The 12,954-nt window shown below is 35.0% G+C and overlaps 1 pseudogene; it reads left to right on the top strand.

Annotated features, from left to right (window-relative positions):
* Positions 1-8,662: 8,662 nt before the first annotated feature.
* On the top strand, positions 8,663-11,839 carry LOC109051561 (annotated as a pseudogene).
* The last annotated feature ends 1,115 nt before the right edge of the window (positions 11,840-12,954 follow it).

Genomic DNA, 12,954 nt, shown 5'->3' with positions numbered 1-12,954 from the left:
TAAATCTATTGGTCTCAACAATGGAAAATGGGAGTACTAATTACACTTTTTCTTCACAGCATCAACTGGACTATGGTGACAGACAAGGGGACTATGGTAAGAAAGTTCGTCGTTTACATTTTATAATTTTTCTTCATATATGTAAAAGATTAATGGTTAAATCTTTTTTTCCAGTGTGCTGGGGGCAAGACAGAGTTGAACAGCCTTCAAGAGAAATGACTGCAAATGAAGCAGATCAAATAATTTTAATGTGTAACTACACTACCAAAGCTACAAATGCAGATGTTTATCTCTTCTGGTACAAACAACTATCAAACAAATCACCAGCATTCATTCTGAGTAAATTTTCATTCAGTGGAGGAACAACTGAGCCTGATTTTAAGAAGAGATTTAATGCAACAACTGGATACAACCATCAAGAACAGTTCCACTGATGATCAAGAATCTGCTGTGTGTTGCTGACTACTGTGCTGTGTAGATACTGGGCTCCTGAGGCCCAACAGTGACTGAAACACACTTAACACTCATACAAAAACACAACAAAGTGAATAAAAAGTGAATCCTAAACTTTCCAAAACTTCCCAAACGCAAAACTATAAACCAACTATAATATTATAAAAAGGTTATTAGCCAATTTATAAGTTATCAATTTAGAAATCATGCGTATCAGTAATAAAATCAATAAAGTGCTCTTTGTAGGGAACCAAAACGAATCAAGACTTTTAGAAGTTCAAGATAAATGATAAAATGAAGTTGCGGGAAGTTTTACTCAAGCAAGCTGAGTGGCAGAAGGCATCTTAGATCTATGGTATTTCTGTGGTGTTTTATTATATATTTATTATTTTGCAGTTGAGTACATGGCCAGAATGTGTAACCAGTCCCACAAAAGAGTATGATCATACTTTCTTATTTCTTTTTTTCTCTTGTGCTTGTGTTTAAGTCCTGTCACTTCCAAACACCAATCACCTGCACAACTGAAACCATCAAAAGGTTTAAAAAAAAAAGAAAAGAAAGAAGTCTGAAGACACACCTCTTCTGTGAGGAACCGAATTCATACATTAGAATTTGGAGCACAGAGAACATTAATACATTACACTGATCTGACCTAGTAAACATGGACAAATGCATGTTTCTGATATTATATTATATTCTGACTCCAGGTACTGTATGACTCCCTTTGATGTACAGTAGACAAAAAACAGTGTAAGACGACATCACCTTTTGTCCAACTTAGACTCTCGTAATTTTCCAATTATTTCTTTGTTTTAGGTGTGATGATGCAGAACAGATTAGGGGCCGAATAAAGTTCTGAAACTAATACCGTTGAAGGAGGCGAATGAGACTGTGAACCCTCAGCTGCACATATGATACAAGCAGCAGAATGTTACACTTTATGCCTGGTACAGACCAGTATCCTAATAAAGAACGCATCAGCATTATTTAATGTGGGAAGATGCTCTGCTCGGGGATGGTAGTAATAGCTTGGGACCCCAGGCTGAAACCTCGCTTTCAGTCGACTACATCAGAAACATCCACTGAACTCACTATTACTGGTGTAACTCTGTCAGATTCAGCTCTCTATTATTGTGCTCTAATAGTTGGATCCCAGTGATACAAAGTCTATGTTATGGAAGCCATAAAAAACTCAAATTTCATATGTCAACTTTGATCTCAAGCCACATCAAACCCACATTCTTTAATTCACACAATACAATTACACTTGTGGAAACACGCTGGATGTCGTGTCTTAGTATGCAGCATTTCTTGCAAATGATAAAGGGAAAAGAATAGAAAAATTGAACAGAGAGATGAAAATAAGATTCTGTAATAGTTACTGTGTGTGTATACTATATTATATATAATAAGAGATTAATTAAATAACAATAGTCTATTAAAGATACCACTACAAACACAATCATATTTAAATAAATGGCTCCCATTCATAATGTAATGTAACATGTAGTGACTGGTGGAAAATAAAAAACTAACTATATATATATTATATATATATATTCATATATATATTTTAATTATATTATATTCCATATGAGAGTGTCTTACCAGCGCCAGCGATCTGCCTGACCTATCAGGCCTCCAAGTGGCAGAAGTTAGTTAAAAAAAAAAACATAGTAACATCATTACCATTACACTATCACAGTTATGTTAGTATTTTATGTATTTTACATAACTATTACACGTATCAAAGTTTGCAAAAATTTTCATGTGGATATTCTACGTTTACATTACACTGGTGAGAGACAAAAAAAAGTCTATTTAAAGTTATATATATTTTGCAATTTACATAATAATTGTAATTTACATTTTATATTCTAGTCTGTACAAATTAAAACCAAATTAATCAATCCCAAGTGTTTTTTTTTTTTTTTTGTAAGGCCAGAATCTCTCATGTGGAAACATGACGAAAGTGGACCATGACATGATGAGGAGGAATCATCGATAAGGGCTGCAGAGACTGACACTGTCAAAATAAATTTTAAATAACTATGATACATGCATGTAAAGTGCGCTTGTGTGCATCAAAAAATGAAATTAAATGCTTTTTTCTTCTAACATTTTCTTTCTCTCCTTTCAGCAACAATACAATGTCAATATTTACCATTGCATTGCCCATGCTATTCCAACATGTGTTCGCTCCTCGTTTAGGCTGTCCTTGTCTACTGTCTCTCACGAACTCATGGGGAATTACCTAGGTTCAATAACTCTCCAAAAGGCCCTTAAATGGCTTCTACATCTCAAATCTAATTGGCTGAGACAGGTTTTCAGAAAATTAATACACATAAACAATGGTAAAAAATTAGGTGTGCCTACGCTGAAACCTGAAGGATACGTTAAAATTGTACAATGTATTGACATTCAAGTAAAGAAAAAAAAAGATTTAAGCTGGGATTTTAGCTTATTCTCCCCCTCGTGTCATTCCTAAACTCTGTTATGAGATTTTTATGTGGAGCTTTCTGGTAGTGAGTCTATCTCATCAGGATACATTATCTGACTGAGCAGTAACATTAGTGTTGGCACATTTGCATGCTGCTGGCCACTGCCGAACGCAAGCCATATGGGTATTACAACAACATAATGCTGTGAAGAATATATTTATGGACAGTCTATTATTTTTAATTTTTAGCGTGTCAAATCTTATTACTCGCATTAACTACATCAGTTGCCTGTGACACCACCATAGCAGGTTTGTTAAACAGGCAACCACAATCGAAAATCGCGACAAGAAATAAATAAATATTAATACTAATTAAAAATTCTCACAATAGAGCCTATCCTGTGCTGGCGTGGTAATCATAGTAATACAAGGATCGTTGTGCTTGTGCACTACTAGTGGGGCCCCAAATAACCCGTAAATTTAGACTCAGATGGTAACTGACCTGCAAGCCTTGAAGGCCCTACACAGGGGTGCGTTTCCCAAAACCATAGTTGGCTGGACCTGTTAGCCAACCTTAGATTGGTTGGCCAATGGGAAATTGCCATTGCCAACCAACAAAGTTTGCGTAACTTAGGTTATAAACTCACCGCCAGGAACAGTTTTGCCCATTCTTAATGCAACCTGTGTGCTTCTACTACCTTCTTTGAGTCTCAGCATTCTTTTTTTTGCACATCAAGGATTGCGCGGAGCGTGCGCCCGAGGCCAATCATCGATTCACCATTCAAACATCTAACCGATATCAAAATAGAACCTTATATAGCGTTTTATTAACGGAATTGTCGAATTCGGCAAATAATCAGTAGTACATTCGAACATGGGACAACAAACAAAAACAATATTACATAAATAAATAAATAAATAAATTGATAGGCTTGCAGGCCAAATATGCGCTTGCAGCAGGAGTTCTCCGGCTTCTCAGCGCATATATGGCCAGTCTTTCCACTGCTCTGCCAAACTTTATATGGTCTATAATTACATAAACAACCAAATGATTCCAAGTTTTCACAAATAAACTCTGAAAAAACTAAAGTGTTTAATGCCGATTGACATCACCACCACAGGGGGGAGGCAGCTCTTAATTTCCTTGTGTCCAGGAGGAGGCTAACTAAGAACAGTGAGATTTGTGCTGTGAGACAACTCACATCCTTGTTGTCTGACTTTCCACAACTTTCTTCCCTAACTCAGAGCAAAATATGACAAAAATGGACTGATCATCAACTACTTATTATTCAAAACACATGATTTTAGGTAGAAAGACAGACTTTTATCTTTTACACTTGATTATTACTTTAATGTCTGTTGATAGTATATATTGATTGATATAGTTATTCCCCATTCTTTTCAGTGTTCTGGCGGACATTGACAGTGTGTGATGCCCAGCTTTATAATGAGAAATACTTCTGTTTGATCTATGCTGACAAGCTGAAGACTCCAGTGACGAAGACTTACCTGATTAACTGCTAACATTACTAAACAAACAATCTCATGAGAGTTCTGGCAAATAACGCAACTTTCTCTTGCTTGTATCAAAACAAACTTGCAAAAACAGATCACAGAACATTCATGCCTGAGTGGACATTTACCATTGTGGCAAGTATTGGAAACTACAGAGCCTGAATTTCAGGAGACGATTTGATGTAAAAACTGGGACACTCCCACAGTAGGAACAGTTCCTATGATGTATCCAGGATCGCTATAGGTATAGTGGTCTTGACTGCTGCATGTGGACTACTCTACTGCTGCCTCGTGAATCAGGGGGTCACACAGTAAACTGAAAAAAAAGAGAGAGAGGCATGCCATGAATCAATGTATGTGAAGAGACTGATAAAACAAACATATGAACATTGAAAAGGCATTAAAATACACCCAGAATTCTTCAGGAGGAGGAGCAGATCACACTGTGGTTCAGATACTGTGCCAGTCAGACTCCTCCTGCACGGTCATTGGCATTGTGAGAGTGGTTACAACAACTTTATCGAAACAAGAATCTAACTGTAGATTTCATAAGTTATTGGATACTAATTATTACTATAAAAATCAGTTGGAATGGCAGGAACGCGCCCAAAAGATTATAGTCTTCATCACTATTATTTCTGGGGTCTAAGTCAGATCTGCTAAGAAAGTTTATTTCAGCTAATATCTTTTAATATAAATATGGACTTTTTATCAATGATGTTTTACCATACATTACGGAGTGATTCTCTGGACAGTGTTGAACAAAACTACCAAACACGTTTCAAAACTGCTGTTGAGGCGAGCAACTGCCTAACACAGCCTTGTCAATATTGAAACCCACCTGATTATATAACCCATATTCTTCTGGTACCAGTCAAAAAGTTAATATGGATTACCCTGAATACATGATGGAATAGATTCGCGTACAAATGAAAAGCACTTCAAGGATAGATTTAAGCAGCTAATACTGACAACAACTTCAAATGATTTCCACTGAAAACCAGGATGTGCGTGTGTCTGACTCTGCCCTGGTGTACTACTGTGCTCTGGGCCCACAGTGACTGAAGCACAATCAAAACACTTCATACTAAATTTGAATTTACCAAATTTTATGTTTACGTTGCAGGTGGATGGCTGCAGATTCAGATTGGGCCTAACAAGAGTGGCAAATGTCACCAGTACAGAAGGAAAGTCTTGTGACACTGAGCTGCTCGTATGATGCAAGCAGCAGATATGTTGTACTTTTATGGTACAGACGTTCATACTACAGAACCTCAGTATTTATATGGAAATATGCTCGTTTCACTATAGTGGTCCGGGGACCCCGCTGATCGTCGCTTTCAGTCTGACTACATCAGAAACATCTCATGAACTCATTATTACTGGTTGTAACTCTGTCAGATTCAGCTCTCTATTATTGTGCTCTAAAGAGTTGGAGCCCAGTGAATATCAATAGTCTTTGTGGAAGCTGTACAACAAACCAAGTCCTTTTTCACATTTGAAACTGAACCACAATCTGATACACATAACTTATAAATTCATGTGAAACCAACCTGCATTTGTGTGATTGTGTGATAAGACATTGCAATTCAGGTTGTGTAATGTTGAATAAAAGGTGGAAACAAAGATATAAGAGCAGAAACCATCAGCAACAGACGATTGTGGCACTTGTGAGCTCACAAACTACTGTACATAACTGAGTAAAGAAAAAAATAGTCTACATTAATATCAACATTGGTATTATGAAAAGTCTGGTGTTGACAAATTTGCAAATATTTAAGATATTATAAATATTTATATGAAATTAATTTTCACAAGTGTGGAATCAGTAAAAATGCTGGCCACAAGGTGGGCAAGGATCCTCAAATTAATATTTAAAATGGCTTCAACATGTCAAGAACTGCATGAAAAGCTGCAGAAAATCTGATCAAACAAATCATCAACGTAATATAAACTTTGAAAAGTTTCTGGATGGTAAGGGCAATCATAAAAAATAAGGCTTTATGTCAAGAATGTTGTCCTCTGTAATGTCCACTGCTACCAAAATGTAAAATAATGTGCCTATGTGAGTCTAGAAAATACACGAAATTCACCCACTGAGAGGGCACAACCAAAAAGAGGCTATGAAGTCAAGTCAAGGTCAACAGTGTGCCACCGTATGTGAGGGATTTAAGACGACTGTAACTTGAAGTCTCGAAATATCATAGAAGGTATATAAGCAGAGAGGACAACCAGAGAGTACGGTAAAGACAGAGATACATATTCCATTAGAGCATACACCAAAATATATTCCATTTCAACAATGGAAAAACGATGATTAGTATGTTTCCTGTCTTCTCTGCCACAGGACTTTGGTAAGACAGATTATTCTATCTTTAGTATCTGTTTTAGTTACAGTATGGCCAATTAATAATAGTTAAATCTATTTTCCAGGGTGCTGGGGGCAAGACAGGAGTTTGAACAACTTCTGGAGAAAATGGCTGCAAATAAGGAGATCCAGTCAATCTAACACTGCAATTATTCTACCAGTGCTACAAATGTTATATATTTACTGGTAACAAACAGCTACCAAACAGATCACCAACATTCATGCTGAATGTAATTAGTTTTGGTAAAGTGACTGGTAAACTACTGAGGATGAATTTAAGGACAGATTTTCTGCAACACTAAACTCAAAATCAACGACAGTTCAACTGATGATCAAGTCTGACTCTGCTGTGTACTACTGTGCTCTGCAGCCCATAGTGACTGAAACACAACCAACACTCCATACAAAAAATAAAAAAAAGAGATCTACCACAATCAACTCCAGTCATCATAAAAAAATCACAAACACCACATAAAATCCATAACATTAAAGGGACAGTTCACCAAAAAAAAAAAAAAAAATAAATTTCAGCAATTATTTACTATCCCTCATCTTATCCTACCTGTATTACTTTCTTATGCAGAACACAAAATAAAATAGTTAGAGAAATAACTGGTAACCAAACATTGACCTGCAACCGAGAAATTACTTCCACTGTATTGACAAAAAACATTGAGAGATTCTCAAAAATATATTTTCATATTCCTACAGAAGATAGAAAACAATGAGAGAGATGAGTAGATGATGACAAATTATACATTTATTATACATTATACTAGAATAGGCAACATAACAAGTATGTCCATGTTGCATACAGAAACTGCATAGGGTTTGTTAAGAGTTATGTATGACAAAACTAATAAACTAATTTTATACCTGAATTTCTTTTAACTGTATTACTATGCATTTTCGCTTTCAACTAAAAAAAAATAGAGAATACTAAAATGTCATATTCTTTCAAAGTTAAAGCAAATTACTCTACAATACTATGAGCCTTAAATTTCTAAATGAATAAAACTTCTCAATCAAGCTATCTGTACACTGGTATAGTCAGGCTCCTCCTCCAGGTGTTTGTAAATGTGTTCAGTGTAACTTTAGCAAAGAGAGACTGAAGCAACAAGGGGTCAGAACTGCTCTTCTAGATGTGTTCATTCAATTTTATTGAATTTACCGCAGCATCCTTATTCTGATGATGACACACTGGAAAAAGTATTTAGTGTTGTTTATTTCATATTTCTTGGGTAAGTAGATTCTTAAACATAATTCCTTCCATTTAAATTTGAGAAAGAATTAATGATTGAATGAATTAAACTGGCAAATGTTTTTTTAATTCCAGAGTGTAAATCTGAGGATGCTGTCCACCAGAATATTAGAGTTGAAACAGCAGATGAAGGTGCAGATGTAATAATCAATTGTTCATATACAACCACTGATCCAAGACCAACTCTCTTCAAAAATCAAAAAAAATCAAAAAGAACACCAAACTACATACTGAACAGAGTTGCTACTTATGGAAATAATGAGGAAGAGTTTAAGAAAAGATTTAATGCAAGTCTGAACACACAAACCAAATCAGTTCCTCTGACAATCAAGAATCTGCGTGTGTCTGACTCTGCTGTGTACTACTGTGCTCTGAAGCCCACAGTGACTGAAACTCACTCAACACTCATACAAAAAAACTGTGTGTGAGCAACTGAGCAATTCACAAGTTTGGAAATATTACAATTTTAGTTGTTTCATTTTGTCTTCTTATTGTCACATATTTTAAACTGGTGTTATTATTTAATTTAATTAAACTTTAAAATGTTTTTCTGTTTCTCTTGACAAACCATAAATCTGTGTATACAGACGCAGGGTGTCTTTATCATGACATTTGTTATAAAGAATTTTTATCACAAACAAGACAGAGACAAATAGATTTTGGATTTATAAGCATGATTAATTTAAACTGAATTCTAAATTCAGTTTAATTCAAAAAGGTTTGTTACTAATATCCTAATCTTTTCATCTCAAATCACTGCAATCTCCAAAACAACACACCTCCCCTGGAAGCATGTCTCCAAGGTAGTACTTCTGTGTTTACAGAAATACGATAACATTAAGTGTATTGTTCTTACTGCTTTGGTATCTGTATGTATTGATTCTAATTGCATTTCATTTTAAGTTACTTTGGATAAAAATGTTGGTTAGAAATACATAAATTCACCACAGGATGGCAGCATCCCTCAAAGTGTCTTTAAGGAGACATGTGTCTACGGATCTCAAGACTATATCAAGAGATGAGCAACACAGAGGAAACCAAGAGCTATAATCACACCAGACAGAGAGACAAAATCATAAGAATACACATTAAAATATTAATCTCTTTATCTCAACAATGGAAAAATGGGTGATTATTATGTTTTTCTTCACAGCACAACATTTTGGTAAGAAAGTTCATTTACACTTTATTATTCCTTTATATGTGAGTTACTTCATATGTAAAAGATTAATAATTAAATCTTTTTTCCAGTGTGCTGGGGGCAAGACAGAGTTGAACAGCCTCCAGGAGAAATGACTGCAAATGAAGCAGATCACGTAACTTTAACATGCAATTACACAACCAAAACTACAAATGTTTATCTCTTCTGGTACAAACATCTATCAAACACTGTGTACATTCATTCTGAACAAATATCCATTCAGTGAAGGAACAACTGAGTCTGATTTTAAGAAGAGATTTTATGCAAAACTGGATACAACATCAAGAACAGTTCCACTAATGATCAAGAATCTGCTTGTGTCTGACTCTGCTGTGTACTACTGTGCCCTGAGGCCCACAGTGACTGAAACACACTCAACACTCATACAAAAACATACAAAGTGAATAAAAACTCCAACTTTGCCAACGCAACACTATAAACCAAGTAAATACATTATAAAAGGCATCATAATTCATAAGTTATCAAGTCAGAATCATCAGTAATAAACAATAAAGTGGCCCTCTGTGGGTAACCAAAGCATCAAACCATTTAAAAGTTCAAGATGAATCTAGAGTCATGAAGTTGTGAAGTTCTACTGAAGTAGAGCGGATCTATAGTATTTCCATTGTGTTTCATTATTTTTATAACTTCTTTTTTTAAATAGAGTGCAGTACAGTGACCCATAATATGTAAACAAATCACATACTTTCTGATTTCTTTTTTTCAAGGCTCTTGTGCTTGTGTTCAAAACTGTCACCTCCAACCAATCACCTGCATCTGAAACCATCAAAGTTCACAAAAAAAAGAAAGAAAAAAAAAGAAGTCTGAAGACACACCTCTTCTGTGAGGACTGAACTCATACATTAGAATTGGAGCACAGAGAACATTAATACACTGATCTGACCTAGTAAGCATGATCAAATGCATGTTTCTGATATTTATTCTGACTCCAGGTACTGTATGACTCCCTTTGATGTACAGTAGAAAAACAGTGTAAGAAATAATTTTGTGCAACTTGACTCAGTAATTGTCTTATTTCTTTGTTTTAGGTGTGATGACTGCAGACCAGATTGGGCCAAATAAAGAAACCAGTGTCATGAAGGAAGATGAGACTGTGACCCTCAGCTGCACATATGATACAAGCAGCAGATATGTTGCACTTTAACTGGTACACGACAGTATCCTAATAAAGAACCTCAGTATTTAATGTGGAAAGATGCTCGGGGATGGAGTAACACTGGGACCCCAGCTGAACCTCGCTTTCAGTCGACTACATCAGAAACAACCACTGAACTCACTATTACTGGTGTAACTCTGTCAGATTCAGCTCTCTATTATTGTGCTCTAAGAGTAGGAGCCCAGTGGTACAAAGTCTATGTGAAAGCCGTACAAAACTCAAAATTCATTTTAACTTTCATCTCAAGCCACATCAAACCCACAATCTTTAATTCACACAACATAATTATACTTGTGGAAACACCTGTGTATGGTTACATGCAACTTCAACTTATAAAGGGAAAATAAAGAAAAAGTGAAAGATAAAATAAAATTTTGTGGATTTCTGTTAATATGCAAAACATGAAAAAGCAACTGTAATAGTTGTGGACATACAGTGGAGATCAAAATTAGAGAACAACCTATAATTTCCTAAACTTCAAGGTCACTGCTTAGTCCTATTTAAAGTTATCCTAACAGGAGTACTGTAGAAGCATATTTCATAAATTAATTGTATTCTTAAGCACAGTATAAATAACCAGAATCCCCATCTAAACTGACTGAAAATCTCTGGAAAATCCTTGGCGACAAAGGTATGGCTAAGAAACCCACTACAGTTACCAAACTATGGAAGAGATTGGACCAAGATCCTGAATTACAGTACATCACAATCATGTAGATTTGACTAAATATCACATTATTATTAATATTTCCTCTGCATGATATCTTGTATGAAGTCTGCCTGAGTCTCTTAAAGGAAAGTTTTCCACTCAAAGTCAAATTCGACATATAGTGCAGACATGTCAAATAAATGTCATTTTTCTTCAAATTTATTCTGATTAATTGATTCTGACATCAGTTGTGAGCTGTTGTGAATCATGTCAGAATATGGTACAAGAGCAAATAGTCCCGGTCAGCAAAATCTATTCAAACTCACCACAAGGAGGCATCATTCCTCAAATTCTTATATAAAGCTGAACCTCATGAAGAATCTGAAACATACAGAGAAACAGAAACCATACAGCAAGAAGAAAACACTTCTGGAAAGTTCTGATAAAATATTCTCCCTTTTCACCTTTAAGTGACAATGGCAATGTGTGTGATTATTACACTTTTCTTCACTGCTCATGAGTTTGGTAAGAACATTATTTCATAATTTACATGTTATCTGTTTGAGATTCCACTGTCAGTACATGAAGAATGGCTAAATCTATTTTCCAGTGTGCTGGGGACAAGACAAAAGTTGAACAAGCTTCAAGACAAATGACTGCAGATGAAGCAGCTCAAGTTACTCTGCTGTGCAATTACTCTACCAGTTTTACTAATGCTTATCTCTTCTGGTACAAAACAACTACCAAACAGATCACCAACATTCATTCTGAGTGAATTTACAGTTGGTAAAGGAACAATTGAGGATGAATTCAAAGACAGATTTTCCTGCTACACTGGACTCCACATCAAGAACAGTTCCACTGATGATCAAGAACCTACATGTGTCTGACTCTGCTGTGTACTACTGTGCTCTGAGGCCCACAGTCACTGAAACACACTAAACACTCATACAAAAACACTGAAAAACCACTCCTGTCATCAAATATATTCACAAACACTGTATAAAATTCTGCCACTATTTACTCACCCTCATGTTATCCTACCTGTATGCTTTTACTTTTTCTACTTAACACAAAATAAAATACTTCGAAAAATGTTGGTAACCAAAGACTGACTTTCAACCAAGGAATGACTTCCACTGTATGGAAAAAAAAGAAATTTCTCAAAATATATTTCAATTTTCTTCAGGAGAAAGAAAGTCACACAGGTCATACAATGATGTGAGGGTGATTAGATGATGAGAAAATATACATTTATTTTTATTAATAAAGTAATTAATAGAAATATGTAACAAGCAACGTATTAACTACCTTATTTAATGAAATACATTACATATGGTTTGTCTAGTTTTATGTATGACAAAACTAATATGCTAACTTTATACCTTATTTTATTTTATTTTATTTATATTATTAATATGCAGTTTTACATATTTTCAAAAAATGAGAGAATACTAAAATGTCATATTCTTTCAAAGTTAAAGCACATTATTCTATAATAATATGAGAATTAAGTGTCAAAATAAATAATAAAACCCTTCGATCAAGCTATCTATATACTGTGGTATAGTCAGGCTCCTCCTCCAGGTGTTTGTAAAAGTGTTCAAGAGACTGAAACAACAAGTGGTTTGAACTGCTCTTCTATATATGTTTATTCAATTCTATCTAATTTAGCACATGCAGCACATTTACAATATTCTGATGATGACACACTGGAAAAAATATTTAATGCTGTTTATCTCATATTTCTTGGGTAAGTGGATTCCTTCCATTTTAATTTAAGAATGAATTAGTGATTAAATGAATTCAACTGGTAAATGTTTTTCTAAATTCCAGGATGTAAATCTGAGGATGCTGTCCACCAGAATATTAGAGTTGAAACAGCAGATG

Source organism: Cyprinus carpio, chromosome B2 (assembly GCF_018340385.1).
Source record: "Cyprinus carpio isolate SPL01 chromosome B2, ASM1834038v1, whole genome shotgun sequence".
NCBI classification, from domain to species: domain Eukaryota; kingdom Metazoa; phylum Chordata; class Actinopteri; order Cypriniformes; family Cyprinidae; genus Cyprinus; species Cyprinus carpio.
This window is presented reverse-complemented; position numbering and strand designations above follow the sequence as displayed.